Source organism: Mauremys reevesii, linkage group 8 (genome assembly GCF_016161935.1).
Source record: "Mauremys reevesii isolate NIE-2019 linkage group 8, ASM1616193v1, whole genome shotgun sequence".
NCBI lineage: Eukaryota > Metazoa > Chordata > Testudines > Geoemydidae > Mauremys > Mauremys reevesii.
The window spans coordinates 83,400,924-83,424,588 of NC_052630.1; positions in this window are offsets into that span (position 1 = coordinate 83,400,924).

Consider the following 23,665-nt stretch of genomic DNA (forward strand, 5'->3'; position numbering starts at 1 on the left):
TCCTTCCGAAGTAAAGTATTTTGCACTTGTTTTTAATTGAATTTCATCTTGTTGATTTCAGACCAATTCTCTAAATTGACAAGGTCATTTTGAATTCTAAGCCTGTCCTCCTCAGTGCTTGTAAGCCCTCCCATCTTGTTGTCATACCCACATTTTATAAGTATACTCTCCACTCCATTATCCAAGTCATTAATGAAATTACTGACTAGTACCAGCTCCAAGATTGAGCCCACTACATATGCCTTCCTGGTTTGACAGCAAATCCTTGATAACTACTCTTTAAGTATGGTCTTTCAACCAGTTGTGCACCTATCTTACAGTAATTTCATGTTGACCACATGTCCCTAATTTCTTTATGAAAATGTCACATGGAACTGTATTGAAAGCCTAACTAAAATCAAGATATACCACGTCTATGGCTTCTCCCCATTCTCCAGGCCAGTAACCTAGTCAAAGAAATAAATAAAATTGGTTAGGCATGATTTTTTCTTGACAAATCCACGCTGGCTATTCCTTAGAGTCCAATCATCTTCTAGGTGCTTACAAATAGTTATTTAATGATTTGTTCCAATATCTTTCCAGGTATCAGAGTTAAGCTGTTTGGTTCTATAACTCTCTGAGTCATCTTTTAAAAGGGGAACAAAGAGAGGTACTATGTTTGTCTTTCTCCAGCCCTCTGGCTGCTCACCCATTCTCCATGAGTTCTCAAAGATAATAGCTAATGGTTCTGAGATTGCGTCAGTTAGCTCCTTAAATAGCCTAGGATGAATTTAATCAAGCCATGCTGACTTGAATGTATCCAACTTCTCTAAATATTCTTTAATCTGTTCTTTCTCCATTTTGACTTGTGTTCCTTCCCCCTTATTAACTGTATTTTGTATGTGCTCACCATTAACCTTTTCAGTGAAGACTGAATCAAAATTCTTAAGTAGTTATGAAATAGACTGCTCATTCTATGCAAAGCCAAACAGGATTCCAATACATAACATATTCCTCCCTTGACATGACTATTATTAACTAGGAAACTAGACCAGATTACCTAGATTTCTGGTTAAACTCTAAACATTGCCACTAAGTCCAGTTTATACGGATGTCTTCTGTTTCTAGTCAAATGTAATTAAATTGTACGGATTGCTAGAAAACAAGGGGGAAGGTGTCTTAGAAGTATCTCAGACAGGTATCCAGAACTTCCATCCTATCACAGTATGCAAAACAGATATAATGGAATCAGCTGCTTGATGGAAGCAAAAGCTGATACATGATCTGTTGACAGCAATAAAGGAGGTGATTCAGGAATGGAACTGTTTTGACAAAAAAGTGCTTCATCCATATATTCTTAGTCTGAAACGCTTGAAATGATTAATCCAGTGGAGATGTCATACCTGCTGCTAAAAGCTGAGTAACGTGTCTCTGCCATGTGAAACCACTTACCACACCAGTAACCCATTTAGCTCTTGCAGCAGAGTTAAGCTAATACCACTTGCCTGGATTTAAAAATTCTTTTGTTGACTCATATCCCTTATCATTTTATCAGTGGCTATAAATTCTATTTCATGTATCAATATATTTTAATTTCTAAAACAAATACTGAAGCTCCCATCTCCAGCTCTAGGCACCCTTTACAATACTTACAACTCACTATAATAAAAAATTACATTATGCTGCCTTAAATTCACTGCTAGTTGCCCATACAACCATAATCCAATCCAACCCTACAATTTAATTATACCTAATTAAGAAATTCTCTTCTAACTCTGATACTGTTCAGGGTACCACAAGTATCATCACTGAGGGTTTCAGTAATTCCAAACAGGTATGCACGTATCTTCTGACCATCAGAGTGCATGAAATAGAAGCACAATCTGTCTTTCAAGTAATTAAGTATATGTATCTGATCTTCTGGGTAAAGAACTTCAGGCATGTTTCATTGCTTGACAAAAATCTTTCTGCCAAATCACTGATGAGCAATGTGGTACAATGATGATTTAATATGACATAAAGCATTCAACTTCTAATGAGTGACGTACATTCTCACTTACTACCACTTCTGTCAGATTTTGATGGATTAAAATTTTGTGCAATTGCTGGAACATATGTTCAAGTAGATCTGGAGGTCAACACACAGATCTCCAGCCACTTAGAGTAAACATAATTTACCTCCTAGGGTACATACATGCCCTTCAGAGGTATCAAAAAAAATCCATATGGATGCCTTGCCAAGGATTATGAAGCATAAGAACATAAGAACGGCCGTACCAGGTCAGACCAAAGGTCCATCTAGCCCAGTATCTGTCTACTGACAGTGGCCAATGCCAGGTGCCCTAGAGGGAGTGAACCTAACAGGCAATGATCAAGCGATCTCTCTCCTGCCATCCATCTCCACCCTCTGACAAACAGAGGCTAAGGACACCATTCATTACCCATCCTGGCTAAACGCTGTTATAGTCCTAGCCTTCACAGCCTCCTCAGGCAAGGAGTTCCACAAGTTGACTGTGCGCTGCGTGAAGAAGAATGTCCTTTTATTTGTTTTAAACCTGCTGCCTATTAATTTCATTTGGTGACCCCTAGTTCTTGTATTATGGGAATAAATAAATAACTTTTCCTTATCCACTTTCTCAACATCACTCATGATTTTATATATCTCTATCATATCCCCCCTTAATCTCCTCTTTTCCAAGCTGAAGAGTCCTAGCCTCTTTAATCTTTCCTCATATGGGACCCTCTCCAAACCCCTAATCATTTTAGTTGCCCTTTTCTGAACCTTTTCTTTTCTAGTGCCAGTATAGCCCTTTTCTGAACCTTTTCTAGTGCCAGCAATGATCATGGAAGCACAGATGTCAGTATAGATATATTCCTTATACTCAGCCACAAGGACAGCATATATAACTTAAAATATAACTGATAAGTTAAATCAGTTCAATACTAAACAATTATTTAACTTTGGGAAAAAAAACCCTATAAGTACCACAGTTATAGGCAATAATATATCTCAAACTTTTTGTGTTCGGCTACACATATTTTTGTACTATTTTATGTACTGTATATTGGTTTGAAATAGGTATAGTTAAAGCAGAACAACTTTCACAGTGTAAATGAAGTTATATTGGATAAAGGTGCTTGTACTATTATAGTTTATTGCCGTAAGAGTAGAGGAATAAGCTATGCTAATATAAGACACCTACACTAGGAGTTGCACTGATTCAACTCTTTCAGTAAAAATTCACTCCTCAAACTGATCTAGTTAAACAGTTACAAAAACCATGTGTAGATCAGGCCTTTTATTTTGGTTGTCAGCTGAAATATCTAGCCAAATACATGACTAAAGTGTATGGTTGATTACAAGTGTACCAGCTCTTTGTTTTCCTGTCATTAACCTTCCTCCCCAAAACCATCTATTTATGAATAAAGAAAACCATAATTATTGCTTAACAGAATTTTGAAAGCATATAAACCTAAGAAGAATTTCTTTGAAGAAGATAATTTAGAAGTTTTTGGTTCCTTCTTATATTGTTAGCACTAAAGCAATCTAATTGTTTTAAACGGCTCAATTTGCTGTTTTTAACTCTTCTAGTGGTAATGTGTCAGAGTAATTACAATGAACACAACTACAGTAATTTAAGCAACAGATTGTGGCATTAGCAGAGTATCAATAATTTCAGCCACAGCTATTATAGCCAAGAAAAAAAATCAGGTGTTTCTCCAGACATCTGATTATTTCAAACAAACTATACTTATGCAGTGCTATTAACTTTACTAATGAACACCTTGGAATGGAGCTCAATGAATGTTTGAATACAAACAAGGCCATTCCAAAAGTATTATATAACCACATTAAACAACTCATCCAGGCTGGATGGGCAAAATTAATTTAAACTAAGGAATATAAAGCACTTCTACATATCTAAACGAGAGAATTGATCAGCAGACCCAAACATATCTCACATTTATCAATAACATATTGCTTTCTGAGGGTGAATGTGCTGGAAAAGGAAGAGTCATTTTATTAATTAGAGTCTAGTTCCTCTTCACTGCCATTGATTGTCCTTTACATAGAAGCAGCATTATGTAGTTTCGAAAGAAATGAGTCATGCTAATGTCTCAACTTTATAAATAATCAATTAATCTGCCTACTGTTTCATTGAAACCACCTACTTAATCTTTTTTCTTATGTTGTTTTTAGCATCATGCCTTGTTCTCAGATAGTGCATGATCAGATTTCAGTATATATTTACAAACAAAGCTTTCTTTAATCATTATTAATCATTTTTTTCATTAGCCTGAGACCTTAGAAGATATATACAATAATAAATAACATACTACCAGTAAGATTAGCCTTGTACAGTATATAATAAACTGGGTTTACTGTACACATGAAAGTAGTTTAACCAGGATTTTCATCATGGCTATCTTCTCTCATTCATCAAACTCTTGACAACAAAAGAAGAAGAAAAAACAGCATAACATTTTTTTGACGCACCTTCCCTCTCACACATTTCTGCCAGTCAAGGTAATCCTGAAGATAAGTCTAACAGTAAGAAGGGACCCAATTTCTTTATTCACTACTAATTCATCACAATTTAACAGCAGGATCTCAAGAGAGATGACACTGTGTTGACCTTTAAATCTTGACTGGACTACATTTGATACTAGTTCTCACAGGTAAATCCAATCCTTTTCCTTGCCCTTTTCCCATAATTTGACTTTGATTTATCTTTTAAGTATCAGCAGTCAACATTAGCACACTGAGCTGTGGGTGTGAAAATCAAATATGGAACATTATCAGTCCTGTAATCGTTTATGTCTATCCAATACAGCTCTATTAACGTTGAGGCAAAATGCAAACTGATTTCATTGATTTAACAGCAGAATAAATTTGCACAGTTAGTTATCTCTTGTTGTTACAACTATCTCTGCCTGGGGATTTCTGTACTGCCATGATATTAAACACATGTGCCCCTGTGTGCACACACCCAAATAGTTCACTGTAACAGATGGCACTGTTTTAAAAATGCCTGTATTCCATTTACACTAGTGCTCTCACCATGGCTACTGTTGATGGAGCTACTTTAGACAAAGTCTTAGGACAGGTCTACACTACGAGGTTAGGTCGAATTTAGCCACGTTAGGTTGATTTTATAATGAATGCGTCTACACAACCACCCCCATTCCACCGACCTAGTGTACTTAGCGGGGACATGCACAATTGACTGTATAAAATTGGTTATTAAAGATGGACTTCTATTAAATCAACCTAATTTCGTAGTACAGACATGCCCTTAGTGAACAAGTTATGGACAAAGGAAACAGCTGCTCTCTACCATTACATATACTACAGGAGAGACTCTTCTATACCAGTACGAACACTCCTGAAATCCCAGTGCAAATAGTGTATTTTATGTTTTCATTAGCCCTTTAATTAAGGGCTCCAAATATGTTAAAATATGGATCTTCAAAAGAGCTCAATGATTTTTAATATGCCAAAACCACTATAAAAATGGCCAGTTTTAAATCCTTTACTTTAGAGGCATTATTCTTGGTAATGTAAACAATTCAGTTTTCACTTAACCCAAGCTAACTGAATATGTACTGCACTTAATATAGCAACGATAGTGATGCTTTGTGCTTAGAGAATATAACACCTCCCATCTGAGGATGTCAAAGTGCATTTCTGACAATGATGAATCTTGCCCTGCAACACTCCTCTGAGGCAGGAAAGAGTTATCCTCACCATTTTACAGATGGGAAAACTGAGAAATAAAAAGATAATGATGAGCCCAGCCCTGCATGTTCTAACTCCTTGCCTTGTGCTGAGATCAATAGGATTACTCCCATGCTTAAACTTAAGCACTGCATGAATCTTTGCAAAATCAGGGCACAAGTTTGTAGCAGAATCTATGAAGAGGTAGACCAAACTATTGTGCCTTTCTCCTCTAGGTCATGTTTTTTAGTGGAGTCCATGTAACTCTCATCATCCAGCCATCTGATAGCATTTTGGTGCCCCTTTGTGAAATTATATGGTCTCAGTCCATTTCATTGTTGGCAAATATCCACAAACCAAAATTTACAATCACTTTTGACACTAGTTGTCATTCTTGTTACCAATCCCAGCAGAGAGGCCAAGGAATTAATGGCTGCAGAGATTGACTTGACCTACAAGTATTCCTTCCATGTCAGAAAGAGAACAATGGTGAGGTGATATAGGGAAGTTTACACTACCACCGTCTATGCTGCACCTGTTTTATGACAAAACAGAGGAGCTCTTTCCCTGACTTTATCAATCCGGCATCATTCAGGAGTACTACATTTATTTCTAAAATAGTATGTTAAAAGTAAGCTACATATCAGATGAGGAATCAAATGTTTTAATTACAATGATTTATACTTACAATGCACATTTTAGCCAGTAGGATCCCAAAGCACCCTACAAATGTTTAAAAAAAATTAGTTACACCCTAATGTAGTATGGAGAGACTGATTGTTAATTCCATAGTTCAAGTTATGTCTATTGACTTGTGCTTAAAGCAGGAATTCAGTCTCTTTGTTAATTATATGTGTATCTTCCCCGAAATTACTACACTTTTATTCTTAGAATATAAAATGGATTTTCGGTGAATTTTCAGCTAAATCTGTTGATTAGTTAATGTATACTTGAAATGGGTCCTTTAGGAAATTTTTTTGTGAAGCTCACCTTTTTTTTCATACCTCTAGCTCACAAAGCTCTTTGACAAAACTAGATACCCAGTTTACTTTGGAAGAAATTAGTAGTAATTAAGCAAAGTTATTAAATTTCAGGGCAAGATCAATAGTTGAGTCATTCTTAAGTACTGTCATTGTGACATTCAATAAATATGCATTTTGAAAGTCTTTTGATTGGCAGGAGTCAATGGATGAAAGGGGATTCTTTGGTAATTTGAGTTCTCATTAGTAGATTACTTGATCTTCTAGACATATACCAAAAAGATTGGCTCCTTGCTTCTGTTTGTTTTGGTGAGGCATTTGTGTATGTGTATGATGTACATGGGCTAAACGTACCATGAAAAATCTACTACCTATAAACTGTTATTCACTTGTTTCTGAGTAGTGTGTTTGGCTTAATTTAACTGTCGACTTCCTAATTTTCAAATCTTTGGGCGGGTGTTGTCTGTACTTGAATAATCTTAACTGCTACACATATGTAAGTTTTTATTTGTATGCTTATATAAGAATTATTTGTATGCTTATATAAGAATTCACCCATTCAGGAAAAACAAGACAGCTTCTTCAAAAAAGCAAATCAATACTACACAGCAATTTAGGACAGGAAGTGAAGAATACTTAATCCAACTCATAATGTTTGTGGGAGCTTTTAGTATGGAGAGTGTTAAACCTAAAGTGACATTGATGAGTTATTGTATCTCTGTTCTTTCTCTATACCTGTCGTGTTTATGCTTCATGGCATACTCCCTTCATACTCCACCCATGCACCTGCAACATGTATTATTGTCTCATGGGAGAATATAGACAGATGGGGCAATAAAGTAATCTCTGAATTACAGAGGGAGGCCTGCTGTGTGTTTGAAAATTCTGTAGGAAATGTAAGAGCCTTCTTAATCAGTAGATTCATGCCATTAGTCATGCAAAATACAGAAAAAAAAGAGAAGGTAACAAACATTTTACTGTGTGCCAAAATGAGTCAACTACCTGTAAACACATACCAACCCTTGCTATGAAGATACATTGGCTTTGAGAATACAACTCCAGTAAGGATTAGCATTGATTACTGGGAAAATAATTACCTGTCATCCACAAAGGCAAATTTTTAGCTCAGTTAATATTATTTGAACTTGAACCAATGATCCAATGATTTTGTTTGTTTTCAGCACAGACATTCCCTTTGACTGTCTTTTGTGTTGTATAATTCATAGTATATGACATTTCAATTAGTAAACAATAAATTCAGTGCAGAACAGAAAAGTAAATTACATTTTCTGTACCATTCACTTCTCTTTACAAACAGGCAATAAGTCATCACACAAGACATTATTTTGGAAAAGATGGGACAGGATGATGGATCACATAGTTAATTTGAATAAGCAAAATCCAGGCTTCTTCTTTTTCTTGTGGAATCAATTTTTTTAAAAATAATTTTTGAATTAACAACTGTCAAAATAAAATACAAATAGTTCAATAAAGAGCTTTTCTAAATTCCATGCAAATACTAATGATACTATTGTTTATCATACTCCAGTAGAAACTGTAAACAGCTTGAAAACATGTAAAAATTATAGCTGGCAAGTTGGCTCAATAATTAGACCAAAAACCCAAAGATGTCTAATGTTTTAAATTACATTAGAACCTTTCCAAGCTGTTCTGGACATTTTGCAGAACATTTTCTAGCTGGAAGATGAAGTTATTTCCACTTCCCCTATAGCAGTGGATCCCCAAATTTTTACAATCATGCACCACTTTTTATCAAAGGAAATGAACTCAGGCTCCACTTTCATATGTATTAGTGGTCAGTAAATGGAATAAAGTTTTCACAAATATTGTCGTGGAGAATCTCATCTGGATTTTTCATCAGAATTGTGAATTATGCAAATTTCCATTAATGAAATTAGAACAGCAGCCACATCTGACACATAACAGTGATATGGAGGAGCTTGTTATTGAGCACAGAGTGGGAAAAATTGATCCACCTGGAAACTTGTGTGTTACCTGGACATCACCCTAGGGGGAGACAGACTGAAGGGACAGAACAGGACAGGAGAGGGACAGAGATCCAAGGGGAACCCTGTCTCTGATAGAACTACCTGCTGCTTTGTCTTTGCTCTCTCCTCTTGAGTAGCTCCACAGTGTCTGAGCTCAGGACAAGGGACAATCCCCCTCAGTTTGAGCATGCCTGCCCCAGAGCATCAGCCATAAGCCCTCATAGGAGAGATGATGCTGAACTAGTTGAACCATTGTTCTCTGTGAATAAGGAAGACCGTCATAAAATAATATTTTGCTTGGTTCACTGAGAGAAATTATCCACCAGAAATTTGGAGGGTCATTGGTGTGTGTGTGTGTGTGTGTGTGCGTGTGCGTGTGTGTGAGAGAGAGAGAATTTATATATATATTTACAATTCTTCCTTCTTTTTATCTGTGTGTCTCCTTATTCCTGGACCTTTGTGAGCAGATTTATCATTGTATTTAAAACTTTTGGCCTGAGACCATAAACATAGTGAGCAATTGTATCTAACCAAATAAATTAAAAATTAAGGTGTGACCAAAAATAAAATAAAATAAAATAATAATAATAAAAAAAAGGTAAAGAAGGGATCTTGTGGTTAAGGCCCTAAGCTAAACCCTAGTAGATACAGGTCCAGTTCCAGGCTGTCTCTAGACCTGGGTTCTACCTGTGTCACCTCGGTCATGTTATTTTATCTCTGTGTCTGAGTTCCCCATCAGTACACTGGTGATAACACTAAGTCCTTTCTCCTTTTGTCTTGTCTATTTAAATAGTAAGCTTTTCATTGCAAAGATTCTCTTACTATGTGTTTGTAGAGCATTTAGCACCCTGATCTCAGCTAGTGCCTTAGGTGCTTCCACAATATAATTTTAATACAATATAAAATAATAATAATATAATATATTTGAGGTCCATAGTCTTTAACAGAATACAGCTGTACACTTACACTGGAGAAGTATATATATTTTAAAAATGAACTACAAAGCTTTTTAACTTATCCCTACCCAAGTAGAGTCACTCAGGTTTGTGAATTTCTATTTCCATATTTTTTGATATCACCAACACTCAAACTCACAGCAACAACAAAAACGGGTGATTTAAAAAATCAAGATGATAATAAAACAGGATGGAGAAGTGCATTTCTTACACTAGTTTAGGTATCATTATCTTTTAGCAGAGTGTGAGGTTAAACTCAATGCTGACAGGTAAGTGAAGCAGAAGTATATTTTTGGTCTTTTTAAATTTCCTTGTGAGATGCTGCACACATAGTTCCCACTGAAGACAATGAGAGCTGATGGTGCCAACTACACTCGAAGATCCAGGTCCTTGGTCCACAGTTTGTGACCTATCTTAATAATAATAATCTCTCTGCTGCAAATTTCAATCCACTCATTCCTCTCTTTCTCTGTTACAATTCTCTCTGCTTCACCTTCCCTTTCTGCTTATATCTCCCTCTCCATCTAGAATTCCTTTCTTGACTCAGCTTTTCTTCCCCTATACACCAGATTTTATTGCTCCATTCTATTTGTTCCTATTGCTCCACTTTGTTATTTCTAGGGCAGGGGATTCAAAGGAGGCCTTTTCACTTCCCCGATCCTCAGCCATCTGTGTGCCAGACTAGTTCCCCTGAATAAAGTAGACCTATTTTAAATCATACCAGCTGCCAATGGCTGCTATGGATGGATCCATCATAGATGCATGAGGAGCCTCTTGGTATATGCCACTTTCCACAACCACAATAGCAGTTGGCTGGGGTAGATGGTGTGTAGGAGCTGCTGTGCTCCCCCTGCACTGGAAAGTTCCTTCCATGGCCAGCTTATCAGCCTCAGGTCTGCTTTGCATTGGCACTGCAGCACAGAGCTTCACTGCAGCACAACATCTTGGCCATTTGGGGAGAAGATCAAAGGACCCTCAAATTGAAACATGTCCGACTCAGCATTTAAATGGGTTCTCACCTAACATTTTCTCAAATATCTTTTTTTTCAGATGACACTCACCAATAGTGCCTACAGATTTAGCTGATTTCCATTCCTGGCCTAGATACCTACAGTGCATACATAGCTCTCTTTGTTATGTGTCACAGTTTTGGTAATATCGCTGCTTGATAGACTGCACTTCTTATTTTCATATATTCCAAATTCTATAGACTATGCTGCATTCCTCACAAACCACAGAAAAGCAAAACCCAGAGTTGAAAAGACAGGAATTAAGCAGGTTCAGATAAATGTAAGCAGTGTGCATGCCTTCACGACCAAACCAGGCTGGATGTGATAGTTTTAGTATCTTCCTTTATAACACAGAAAAATTATTTAATATCAGTGTTTCACCACTTCCCACCCCAATGTTTTTCCATTGTATTTAATTCTAGCTGAATATTCTGCAAGCTTTATGAACCTAGGACCATAAAAAACCACAGCATCTTTCTGGAAACTGGCAACTCAAACGTACACTGTATTGAGTCAGAGATAATGGGCAGATGGTAACACTCAATGTGGCTGAAGGAAATGACATTTTTACCATTGATGCCAAGTTTTCTCTGTCCAGCTTGGCACCAATTGAGAAAATGACATCTTACTGTAATGCCATCTTTTATTAAATGACTCACTTCTGCAGAGCCCCAGCTGAAATGTCAAGTTACCTAAAATCAATTGCTGCAAGTTCTAAGTTTCTAACGCCCACAATAGATTTCCATTCCACTAACAATAAAGAAAGAAAACATTTAGAATGTTGAAACTGGAATTAAAGGGACACATTATCTGATACAATGCAACTAAGGCATGAACTCTTTACATTCCCATATCCTCTCCCATTGTTATTTCTTACATAAACTGTCTGTAAATGTGCTAGTGTATGTTAATAAAATATAATACAGGGAATAAGTGCAAATTGATGGTCTTTTTATTTAAACTTTATATGAAGTAATTGTATTTAAGAAGCGACAAAGAGTCCTGTGGCATCTTATAACAGAAGTACTGGAGCATAAGCTTACGTGAGTGACTACGTCTGACGAAGTGGGTAATTACCCCCAAAAGCTCATGCTCCAATACGTCTGTTAGTCTATTATGTGCCACAGGACTCTTTGTCACTTTTTACAGATCCAGACTAACACGGCTACCCCTCTGATACTTGTATTTAAGAGTTTCCTTTTCATGTGTTTTCTCATTGAATTTATTTGGGCATTTTAGAAAAAAAATTGATGCATTTTACAGGAAAAAATGCTTCCTACATTTACATTAAATCGCCTGGCCCTGCTGCTATTCAGTCATGACTTTTTCCTGTTAAAAAGGGCTCTGAAACAGTATGTTATTGCTTAATTATCCCACACTGTCTTTTTATTGGACAATCAAAACTTCAGCGCTGCTGACATTAATTTACTAGTAAACACAAAGCCTTGTGTGCCTATTATGGACTGAACAAAAGCTAAATAATGGGGGCAGTAGTTACAGGATATTGTAATCGTATTGCATTACTCAGAGCCATGAACAATTTAAAATATTTTATAATTGTACAATGTTCAATCTTATTTGCTCATTTTCCTAATCTTGAAAAAAAGTCCTTTTTTCCTTTGGCAGATATTACTTTTTGGAGACTTTTATCTAAGTATTTCCCTGTACCCATTCAGAGGTTGTACTCTCTGTACTGTAAAAGTTACTTGCATCCTCTTTATGTATTTTTCCATTTAAAACACATTGTAGGCCCTGGTTCTGCAAAAGCCTATGCTTGCAAGTATCTTTGAGGCCAACCCAAAGCCTACTGAGACTACTCACATGCATGAAGTTATTCAAATGGGTAAATATTTTTAAAATCAAACCTAAAAGCATAACTCCAATCCTTTAGACCTTTAACCATTATTGTTTATTCATTAGGGATTAGAAGGCTCAGGCCAATAACTGCAATCTTCTTTCATTAAAAACATGACTTTTTATTTATATCATAACTATAATCATTTCTGGAAACTATAAAGCGAACCTTTAAATTATGTCTCTATTTCAGTAAATATATCCTCTTTCAGTCTTTAATCAGCAGCTATTAATAAATTAATATCACAATGAGCTGGGATGGGTTGGGAAAAAATTACCATTGACTTACTTGAAAGAATTATTTTTCTGTCAGTTGAAAAAATAAACTCCTGCAGTTTCCAACTCAGAGGAGTTTTGGTTCAAGCTCAACTTCCCAAAATTGTCCCCTTAAAGGATTGAAGATTAAATTCCATGAGATGATGTATTCTGTCTTTGGGTAACAAAGAGATTTATTAGCAATGTGTCACCAAGACTGTCACTGTATTAATCATTATGTGAACTACTGCTTTACAATAATCCTATAACACACAAAAAGCTGTACATTCATATTAATGTTGATGTTTCATTGCTGTATTCTATCATCCATATCCCATAGATCATTCTATTTCAATAACAGCATAGTCATATAGTAACAAAAATATGAATTTTACTGTGAATTAATGTAGCAATAAAATGCCTGTTATACAAGGGATTGGAGCATAATGCTTTCCCTCCTGCCCCAAATTAAGTTTTATAATAATTTGGATAATGGGTTAATCTACTAAATCTGTGGCAGTCTAATAGGGTTGATGCATGATGACCACTAGCATTAATGATACACTTCACTCTAGTTAAATATTAGAAAATGCATTTAGGGATCAGAAGTGGACACATACTGTGTAGTAATGTTATACAGTCTTTATGAATTAATCCTTTGCAAACTTTTTTTAATGAAGCTCTGTGCAAACTACCAGTGCAGCCCTGGCAATAGAGTAATTCTGAAGTGATAGATTTTTGTCATTGAGGCTCTTTTGCCATTTGCACCAAATTAATTAGTAATAAATGAAGAAGCAGTATTCTGACCTAATTATAAATCTCTACTGGGGATATGTGTATTTATAGACTGTTTCATTGGGCTAGATCATGAAACAGTGTGCAATAAACTAACTTAAAATGATTTAGCAGTTGTGAGTTTTGTCAGGTTTCACATACACCTCCAATGAGCAGAAAAAATTATAATATTATCACCAAAATGCTAAAAAGTACCAACCCTGAACATGTCCTGGCTTTAAATTTTACACACCTTATTGACATTTTGATCTTGCAGCTCAATATCCTAGTGAATGAACTTTTACTTGGGATGAGAGTGTTATTGATCCAAGCAACATCTAAAGCTATTCTGATCTTTAAAAAGTCTTTTTTATTTACTTTTCCCTCCTTAATACATATTAAATCCTTTAGTATTCTCCAATGCACTGAACACACCTAACTGTAATACCAGTCTTAGGGTGGATAATGCTTTTCTGCTAGACTAAACTGTCTACATTTACGAGCACAGCTGGTGTCCCTCACGATTGCTTTATGGTGCTTTCTTGTGGATTTCTCTGAGATAATATCTCAGCCTTACATATCAGAAGGAAATCTGAACATTAATCACAAGAATATAGAGAACTGTGCTTCTGTGTTAAAGCCCTAGGTGTTTTTAAGGTAAATCTTTTTTGGTTGAATTGTGCATGTGCATATATATCTATACAGTATTCTCCTGTGAACACCTGTGAACAGTTGAGTTTAATTAAACTGCAGCTGGTGCTGATTATAAGTAGAGATTTACTGAATAATTTGCTGTCTTTACATTTTGTTTCACTGTAGTGTTTTGTTTTTTTCATTCCCTTTTAGCATTTGTTGTTGTTGTTTTAAATGGTTAAGGTAGTCTGTATAGTAACTATAAAATTAAAGACTTAAAAATAAGTGTGGTATCCAGTGCTATTTGTGCACACTGCAAGTTATGACGCTTCTCAGATGAAGACCTCAGAGTACTGCGTATGCAAATTATGTCAGCTTATTGAGCACCTTGAGAGCAAAATTGTTGATCATGAGACAACTGGGAAAATAGAGAGTATTCATAGATAAATGAATTTATGCCCCAGAGTTATGAGCCATCTTACCATGGGATAAACTATCAAGTAGGCCATTTCCTAGTAAGGAAAAAAAAAGCAGAAGTAATAGAAAAGTTTCAAATAGAAATGTAGAGAATAAAAGGAAATTACACAGCAGGGTGAAAAAAAGTATGGAAGGAACTGAAGGAGACATTATTAAATGTTCTTTAGTTCCAGTATGAATACAACTGGAAGCATAATTAGTTGCTTTATTCTGTAAATTAATGAAAATTGAATTACATTACTCTTGTCTGAATTAAGCATTTACTGGATGAAAAAAGGGGAAACAAAAACTTCACTAACAAAAAAAAAAGTACAGAATGAGATTGCAAACTCTGCTGCCACAATGTTTGCTTTGTATTCTGTATAAGGGTTAGAGACAAAACTAATGTTAGAAACAAAATATTGCAGGAATTATTTCATAATACTGTAATTTCAGTGCAGGGTCATATGCTGTGCAAATTATAAACTAATGTCAGGCAATCCAGCATTAGCTGTCAAGGACCACCTACAGAAGAGTGAATCTGAAGGTGCTTCTGTCCTTAGGTGGTCAATAGTCTCTTGTATGTAACTCTTTAGAATGCCTTCTTGCTCCTATAAATTAAGCAAAAAGTTAATTTTCTCACAGATGTTTCTTTCAAGTGGAAATAATCAAACTCAGTCTTAGAACGTGCTTCCTTGAATCATCTCACTCTGGAATCACAATAGTGTTTCTGTTAAATGAAAAATAATATTTTAATTACTTGAACCCTGTTTTTTAAATTGATTTTGAACAGTTTTGTCTTTTAGCTGTTTCATTTTTATTTTAACTAAATATTTCATTTCCATTTGTGAGGTTGCTCACCTGTTTTTGTTCATATCCCATGTATTCAGAACGTGCCATATTGCTCAAAATTTCTCATTTTACTTCAGATACTGTAATATACTCTGTGAGATTTAAGCATAAAGGCATACAATCGGACATATATCTATTAGTTTAGGCTCCAATTTAGCAAAGCATTTATGCACACAGGTAACTTTAAGCACATGCTTAAGTTCATCCCTTATCAGCAAACCACTTACGGCACATGCTTAGGTCCCTCTGAAGTCAATGGATGTTAAGCACATGCTTAAGTGCTTTGCTGAATTAGGCACTCATAAAACAATTTTTGCCCCAAAATTTATAGCAGTGCCCAAAGCACCATGTATTTGCTTGCAGGGCCGAGAAATTTGGCCCTGCAAGCAAATACTTTGAAGTATTCATCCTTTGAAGTTTTCTTTTGTGCTTGCCATTGATTTAGTTTTGTATAACATGCAGCAGTGTTAGTATATTCAGCTGTTCTTACTAGAGTCCTCTTTCCTCACCTTATCTCAGGGTCTAACTCTCAAAGGAAAGATGTGTTTTGCCACATCGACCAATCAGGATTCTCCACTTTGTTTAACCTTGATTTGACCAGCAAAGAAAGAACTGAATCATTTTCCTAGATTCAGGGAAAATCTACATAATGAGCATGTTCTCTAGCATATTGAACCATCACAATGAGTACTTTTTTAATATAATAACCCAGCACACTTTTTAGATGAAGTAATCTTTTATTTGCAAATTGTATTAACTAAAAGCTTGAATAAAGTTACACCATTAAATGACAGTAGAAAATAAATTGGCTGGTCACTCTCAGCTTTTGACACCTGGTTTTGCCTTTTGTCTTTTGATCTACTATAATTTACCTAATGAGCCAAGCTCACATACCATTTTTTATGAAACACTAGACATTTCAAATTTTACATATTTTACATCTAGCTTTTGCTAGCTAGGGAGCTCATTAGCAGTTACTTCTTGTGGTGAATAAAATGCCACCTGAGAGTATGAGAACTCCCTAATTCACAAGTTCACATTCTTCTAAGAGGTCACTTAACCTTTAAGTCAACTGTAGCATATTAACATGAAGCTGTTTTCAGCAGATAACGGGTTATACAGTTGTATTGGAATTCCCAGGTTATACAGTTGCATTGGAATGTAACTATTTAAAACAGTACCAGACATGAAGTTTGTATAATTAAAATCTGAGCAACCCTTTGAAAATGTAGGGTTAAATATGTTTTGAATGAGATGTAATCTTTGAGAGGAAATGTGTCACAGTTATTTTGACTACTGTAACACAAATTATCAGCCTAATATCTGGAACCAGTAATAGTATCCCAGACTGCAAATGAAATGAACATTTTAAAGGAATCACTTTTGTTTTTAATATTAAAAAAAAGAGTTTGTGCAAGGTTGCAAATGGACAACCTTGGGAACTGAAGCCCTCTCTTTAATAGCACAACAGCTGAGTGGAATTTCATATTTCCTCAAACCACTCACTAGAGCTCAGTGAACTGTTTCATTTGCATGGCAAAAATACCAAGTTCTGAAGTGAGCTCAGAGCCAACAGTGATTGGGGAGAATGTTGTGAGTGTTTGTGAACTATCCAGAGAAGCATTTTGCTCTACCAGGCTACTACTCATAAATGGGCTTGTCGGGCACATGGGACAAGTCACCCTATGGGTAGTTGTATTGAATTTCTTCTGCTTCCGTGATTGCCCCCTCAAAGTACAAGTTCAAGAGAAGATGTTTGCAATTTATTTCTAGGTAGTAGGGTTATGATAATGAGTTCTCTGATCTTGCTAAAAAAAAGGAGAAATATTATCTTTTCCTAGTCTGCATGTCCAGCTCTGGCAAATAACCCAGATCTCTGTTCCATTTGGTAATCACTACAATACCTGGGAACTGTCGCCCTATTTTAAATGTTGGCTCACTTAACAATTGCTTGTTTTAGAAGGAGAAATTTGATTCCTTGAAACCAGGGACATATTGTTGGCTCACGGCGAGGGCTTAATTCCAGTCCTGAGCTAGATGAATCAGTGATTCTGGTATGATCTCAGGTAAACGGGCATGAACCCATTAAACCCAGACCTTGCCAATGGGCTCACAATCAGTTGACCCTGAGAAAGCTTGATTTGTTGAAACGTGAAACTTTTTCTCTTCTAGGTTAGTGAAGCTTGGTGTGCTCTAGCTGAGCTCCCCCTTCTGAACGCTTATGGAGCTGCTGTTATGGACCCAGCCTTTGAATCCTATGGGCTTTAAGTGTAATGAGTCTTAGCATCATTCAGTCCCTGTCTCTATATCTGGCCTTTCAGGCAAACTTTTAGCATATCAACTCCAAATCTGGTACCCCTTCTCAGGATATGGGACCCTATAGTCCAGCTGCCCTAATCCCCAAGATCAGTGCCGACCCTCCCAAGCCTCACCAGTAGCTTACACATGCCCTCCACAGAGCTGCATCCTCTTGGGTACTCAGGCTTATAGTTTAACTCTGTGTTGTCTTTGACAATTGAAACAAGTAAGACCCAGACTGCACAGGAATCTGAAACCACGCACACTTTCCTCAAAGCAGAAGAAATATACATATCTATAGAAAAATAACAAACACCTGTATGCAAGACACTGACTCCATTTTCTCCCCTCTCCTGAGAGCCTTCTGCGTGTTAATGTCTTCCAGGGAGTCTGTTCTTCTACACGCCATCACCTCCTGCCCAGTCTCGTCTTCTGGTTCTCGACTGCCTCCCTTGCTGGAAGGAATCTCCCTTTTATAAAGTCCCAGTCCCCACATCAAGTGACAACCTGAGTGGCTTCAAGTCCCTCATTAGCTGATTTGTTGCTTAGTTCTAGCCCACCTGAAGTGCTGACTGAGAAAACTGATAGTTCTAGAGTTGAATGGAAGACCATCCTGGTTGCTCTTTATTGTAAACTCTCTGCTAGGTGCAAGGGTTTCTCCTGACACCTCCTGGTTTTTGTTTGGTTGTTTTTTTTTCTGCTCAGGATGGAGGCTGCAGTGCCAAAATGGAAGCACAGCATGGTTTTACAGTCAAAATGGTGCTCATGAAACAGAATGGAGTTCATAGATTGATATAGACATATATTATGTCACACTAAGCAAACTGGGTTTTACACAAAACTTCGTGTATAATGAATCCAAAAGAGTTTGCTGTTAAACTAGACTGTCAAACCAATGAGTTTTAAAACTGTTTTATAGGGACCACTTCAGAAAGAATATTGAGTCTGTATGCCAATTATATATTTTGTCCCATGGCCCAACTCTGTGCCAACTGTGATGGTCATTTGTGATATAGAAATCTGTCTCCTAGATATTGATCTCTGTAGATATCCCAAGATTTGCCGGCATAGCAGGTTGAAACATATCTTTCATATGGGGAAAATATCTCTTCCTACTGAGAACATTTGGAAGAAACTCCATGAAATGAAACACATGGAGTGTCTATCCTCAACATGTTCTCCTCCCAGAAGTGGTCTGGAACATCTAATCATGTTTTAAAATATTTTCTTTTTTTTTTCTGTCCACATGGTTTTCTTGCACCAGACAGGTGAACATTTTGCTCCATTGAGCCACCTGACCATATGTACAATTATTTTGTCTGGCTTTTTTCCTGTATGAGTTATGGCGAACCATTCTGCTCACTTGCAGACTGCATTAAATTAACCACATTTCATAGTACTGGAAAGGCAATAGGAAGTGACCATACTGAGAATTTTTCAATCATGTATACTAAAGTTTCTCATGTCTATTTTAGAAATAAATCCTTAGCTAGTGACCGTAACCCTAAAATGTTCTTTTCATGTTTAATTTGCACTTCAGTAATACTTAAATTACACAAGCACAATGATCCTGATTCTGATCTCACTGGTTTTACACTGGTATAATGTTATTGTTCCTGACTTGAACTAGTTCGAAATCAGAATTGGGCTCTTGATATCAAAATATATTGTTTTGATATTATTGAACCAATCTTCCAAAAATATATACAGTATTAGTAATCTTTAGCCAGAGATTTTATTATAAGAAGTCATTGGCTTCCTTTCCCCCCCACTAAATCATTCATAAGACTGTAAGAACTGTCATGTTGGCTCAGATCAATGGTCCACTTATTAGAGCCCTGGATTGGATAGTTTTTTAATTCCACTTCCATCTTGCCCCACAATACCTTCTCCCACCCGCTCCCATATTGTTTCTTGCATTTTTATCCTCCTCCCACCTGTAAAAATCTTAGATCATACAACTCCTGCAACAGAGACAGAGTCAAAACAAAACAAAACAAAAAAAAACACTTGGGTAATATATTATAAATAGAATTCAGGCACAATTTTACCTCTAAAAGAATAAAACAAATCTTGCTTAAACTATGTAAAAATACTTTGATAATAGATATCAAATCTCTCTCTATCCCTCACATAATTTTAAGTATTAAAATCTTTCTGAAAAAAAAAGATGTAGTGTTTTCCCGCAAATTACTGCAGTCTGTATTTTTTGCCCTCTCAATTCCGCCCACAACAAAGTACATTTTACCTGCTCCCGCTATTATGGCAGTGGGTCTTGTGGGACAGTGGGATCCCAATCCCACTGAAGGGCTCTACCATCTAGCCCAGTATCCTGTCTCTACAGTCGCCAGTTCCAGAGCTTCAGCAAGAGTGTGCAGAACAAGGCAATTTTGGAATGATCCACCCCTATCTTCCACTCGCAGCTTCTGGCAGTCAGAGGTTTAGGATCATTCTGAGCATAGGGTTGCATCTCTGACCATTTGGTCTAATAGCCATTGATGGACCTATCCTCCGGAACTTATCCAGTTATACTGAACTCAATTATACTTTTGGTCATCAGAACATCCCTTGGCAATGAGTTTCACAGAGTTAATTGTGCAGTGTGTGAAAAGTACTCCTTCTTGTGTGCGTAAAAGCTGCAGCCTATGAAATTCATTGTGTGACCCTTGGTTTTTTCTTTGTGGGAAAGGGTAAATAACACTTGGCTATTCACTTTTTCCATGTCATTCATGATTTTGCAGACCTTGAGTTGTCTGGTAAACGGTCTGTATTTTGGTCTGCCTAGGCAACATTTTTAACTATGGCATTTCACATTTGGTGTGGGTAGTTAGGAATTGAGTCTGTACACAGAGCTGGGGGGGGGGGCAAATCTGCCAAACCTAGTATGAATCCCAGGGCCTAGATGTCTAAAATGCTGGGCACCAAATCCCAAGGGACCCAAAATTAAAGGCCACTTTTGTAGAATGTGGGTATAAGTGACTTGTCTGAGGAAACAGAATAGATCAATGTCAGAGAAGGGATTAGAGTTCATGTGTTTCTGGTTTTCACTTCACTGCTAGGTCCACAAATACATGCTGTTTCCCCAAATGTTAACTACCCTAACTCTTCCAGGTTTTCCAATCCAGCCTGATTACAAAAATATTACTGGAAAACTCTCACCATGTAGTCAGGAATGCAGGCATATTTTATAGAAATTATTCTGAAACAAATGTCTTTGGAGCAAGGTCATTGTGAACTAGTAAGGAGATAGCATTACATGCCAACACAATTATAATTTGAAATATATCCGATTCTTTGAAAATTGTGTGTTCGCAATTATTCAAAATGTCAAATAATTTTGTTTTTAAAATGTGGCTTCGTATTGAGTCTATTAAATGGAAGATACAGATTTGCCTTAATATGTCTCACTGCTGTGCCAACTTTTAGAGCAAGTCTGTGGAGTACAGCCACAGCTCACAATAAGGGCCATGTGGAGCAGCTCCATCCCAGAGGAGTATGCTAAAGGAGGCATGATGGTCTCCAGTGACATGAGGGGGAGGAAAAATCTGTGACATCCCTTTAAGGAGTGAGTGTGCATACGTTCTCTAAAGAGCCAGCCAACACATGGGGAAAGTGGAGTCATGGGTCTGCTGCTCTCTACTTTCCCTGAGTGTAGGGACTGAATTCTCACTAGCCTTTATGCAGGCCATATAAGGCTGTAAGACTAGGAAGGACCTAGAGTTCATCAATGCAAGCTGATGGCCAGGCTGCTACCAACCAAACATAGGCCTCCCAGCTTGTAACACTAGGCTCCGTGTGAGCTTAAAGATCTCTTTCCTACACGCCTGCCTGCCTGCCTGCCTGCCAGTGGGAGGTTGGGGCTCCCTTGAATCCCCACCAGAACTACTTCAAGTCGTTTATAATGCCCTCCCCTAGTCTGTAGTATATAAGGGGTTCTCCAAGCAAAACAAAGAAAAGAATGGTCCTTTTCTCCCTCACACACTTACGAGAGAGGGGATTCAGAGAAAGAAAGAAAAGGCAAAGGTGGGCAGTCTCTTAGGCAGTGTTTCTGGAGTCGGCCCCTTTGAGCTTGGCTTATCAGCTTGTCTATTGACTTTAATTCAGGTCTACCTTTAGCCACTGTTCTTGTCGCATCCTGCTTTACAGTCCATACAGTTTCAGGGCAGTGAGACCTGAAACTGTCTCCCTCTTGGGTGATCTGCCTTTGAGGTGTAGCAGTCGCAGTCCTAGTCCTAGTCCTCATCTTCGTCCTCTTCCTCCACGTCAACCTGTGTCAGGTTTTCCCTTTTTAAGCTCCCCCTCCAGGCAGAACAGGGCTTATAGGTGTGCCTCATTAGTGCTGAACCAGCCCAGAAAAGCTCGTTAATCGCCTCTCCACCAGAATGAGTCCATGCTTCTTCACACTGACATCAATCATTGCTAGCTAAAAAGATGAGCAGGCTCTTTTCTTTCTCACACTGTGCAGACATTTAAGGGCTTGTCCTCGGCACGTCTTTTATGATCATTTATTTATATTATGTAAAGTGCAACCCAAGATTGAGGCTCCCCTGTGCTAGGCACTGTGCATATGGATGGTGAAAAACAGTCCTTGTCCCTAAAAGCTTACAATCTAAATAGACAAAACAGGAAAGGGTGGGAGGGGAACCAGGCACAGAGTGGTGAAGCGTGTTACCCAAGGCCCCCCAGCAGGTCAGTGGCAAAGGCAGGAATTGTACGCCGGTCTCATGCATTTCATCCTATGCCCTATCTTCAGAGCCAAGCTTTTTGTATCACTATACATTCAACTAATTAAATTTTATTATTTTAACCAGGGAACCAGTCTTGTACCCAAGGCCCCCTTATTTTGAATCCAAATTAAGGCTTTTGTTAAAAAAAAAGAAAAAGTAGAGGTACAAAGAAAAGCAGATACAATATCAGAGCCATGCAGTTTCTCAAACACTGAGAGATAGTACCTCTAACACACACAAATAGGTGTCAAGAGCCAGTAATCAAGTAGCATATCAGCATGGCAGTCCACAGGCCAAAGTGTACAGCAGTCTAAAGACAAGAAACTTTTAATAAAAGTTGGAACATGGTTAAAGTGTAGATTTAAAACAAACAAACAAACAAACAAGAAGACAGATCGTGAAAAAGAAATATCAAAAGATAAGATTTATGTCCAATCAATGTCCAAGTCTAATTGATCTTCACTGTGTTTGGATTCTGCATTGATCTTGTACAGCAAATACATTGCTGATTTTAAGTCCTCCAAATCTGAGTCATTGGAGATACACTGGATATACAACCATGTGTCTGAGAGCAGAAGTTAGCCCTAAGTCTTCTTTATATGTCAGAGATTTAACTGAACAAGGCATAACAGTGTGGAAAGGGCACATTTCAGCGACAGTCAGATGTGTCTGTTTGCTTGGGTATTTAAAGGGGGAAGAAATCAATTTGATTATTATTTGACATGAACCTTGCTCCCCTTCCTCAGCGTTTATCTCAGAGGATCACCATCTAGAGTCTGCAGTGCCAAGTATACTCACAGTTCTCCTCCTCCCTTTTAGAAGGTTTCATCCTTTAACGTCATGGATATAATTTGATTTCCCAACATTTTGATGGAGTTACAAAGTATTTTGTTATCTTTGACAGCAATGGTTGCAAGTGATAACACACATTCTAATTTGCTTTCTCAGAATTGCTTGGCAGAGTATCCGTATGTTTGAAATGTCTTACTACCTGCACATCTTTTTGCTCCATAGGCTGTCACTGACTGCATTTTTCATCCAAGGAGATAATAGCTGCCTGGCCCCTGTCAGATTTAGCATTCAGTTCAAGAACAAGCAGTGAGAAGTTTACCATTTTGCTTTTGAGGGCCTGAGGAAGTTGATGGATCTTCTATGTTGGCAGG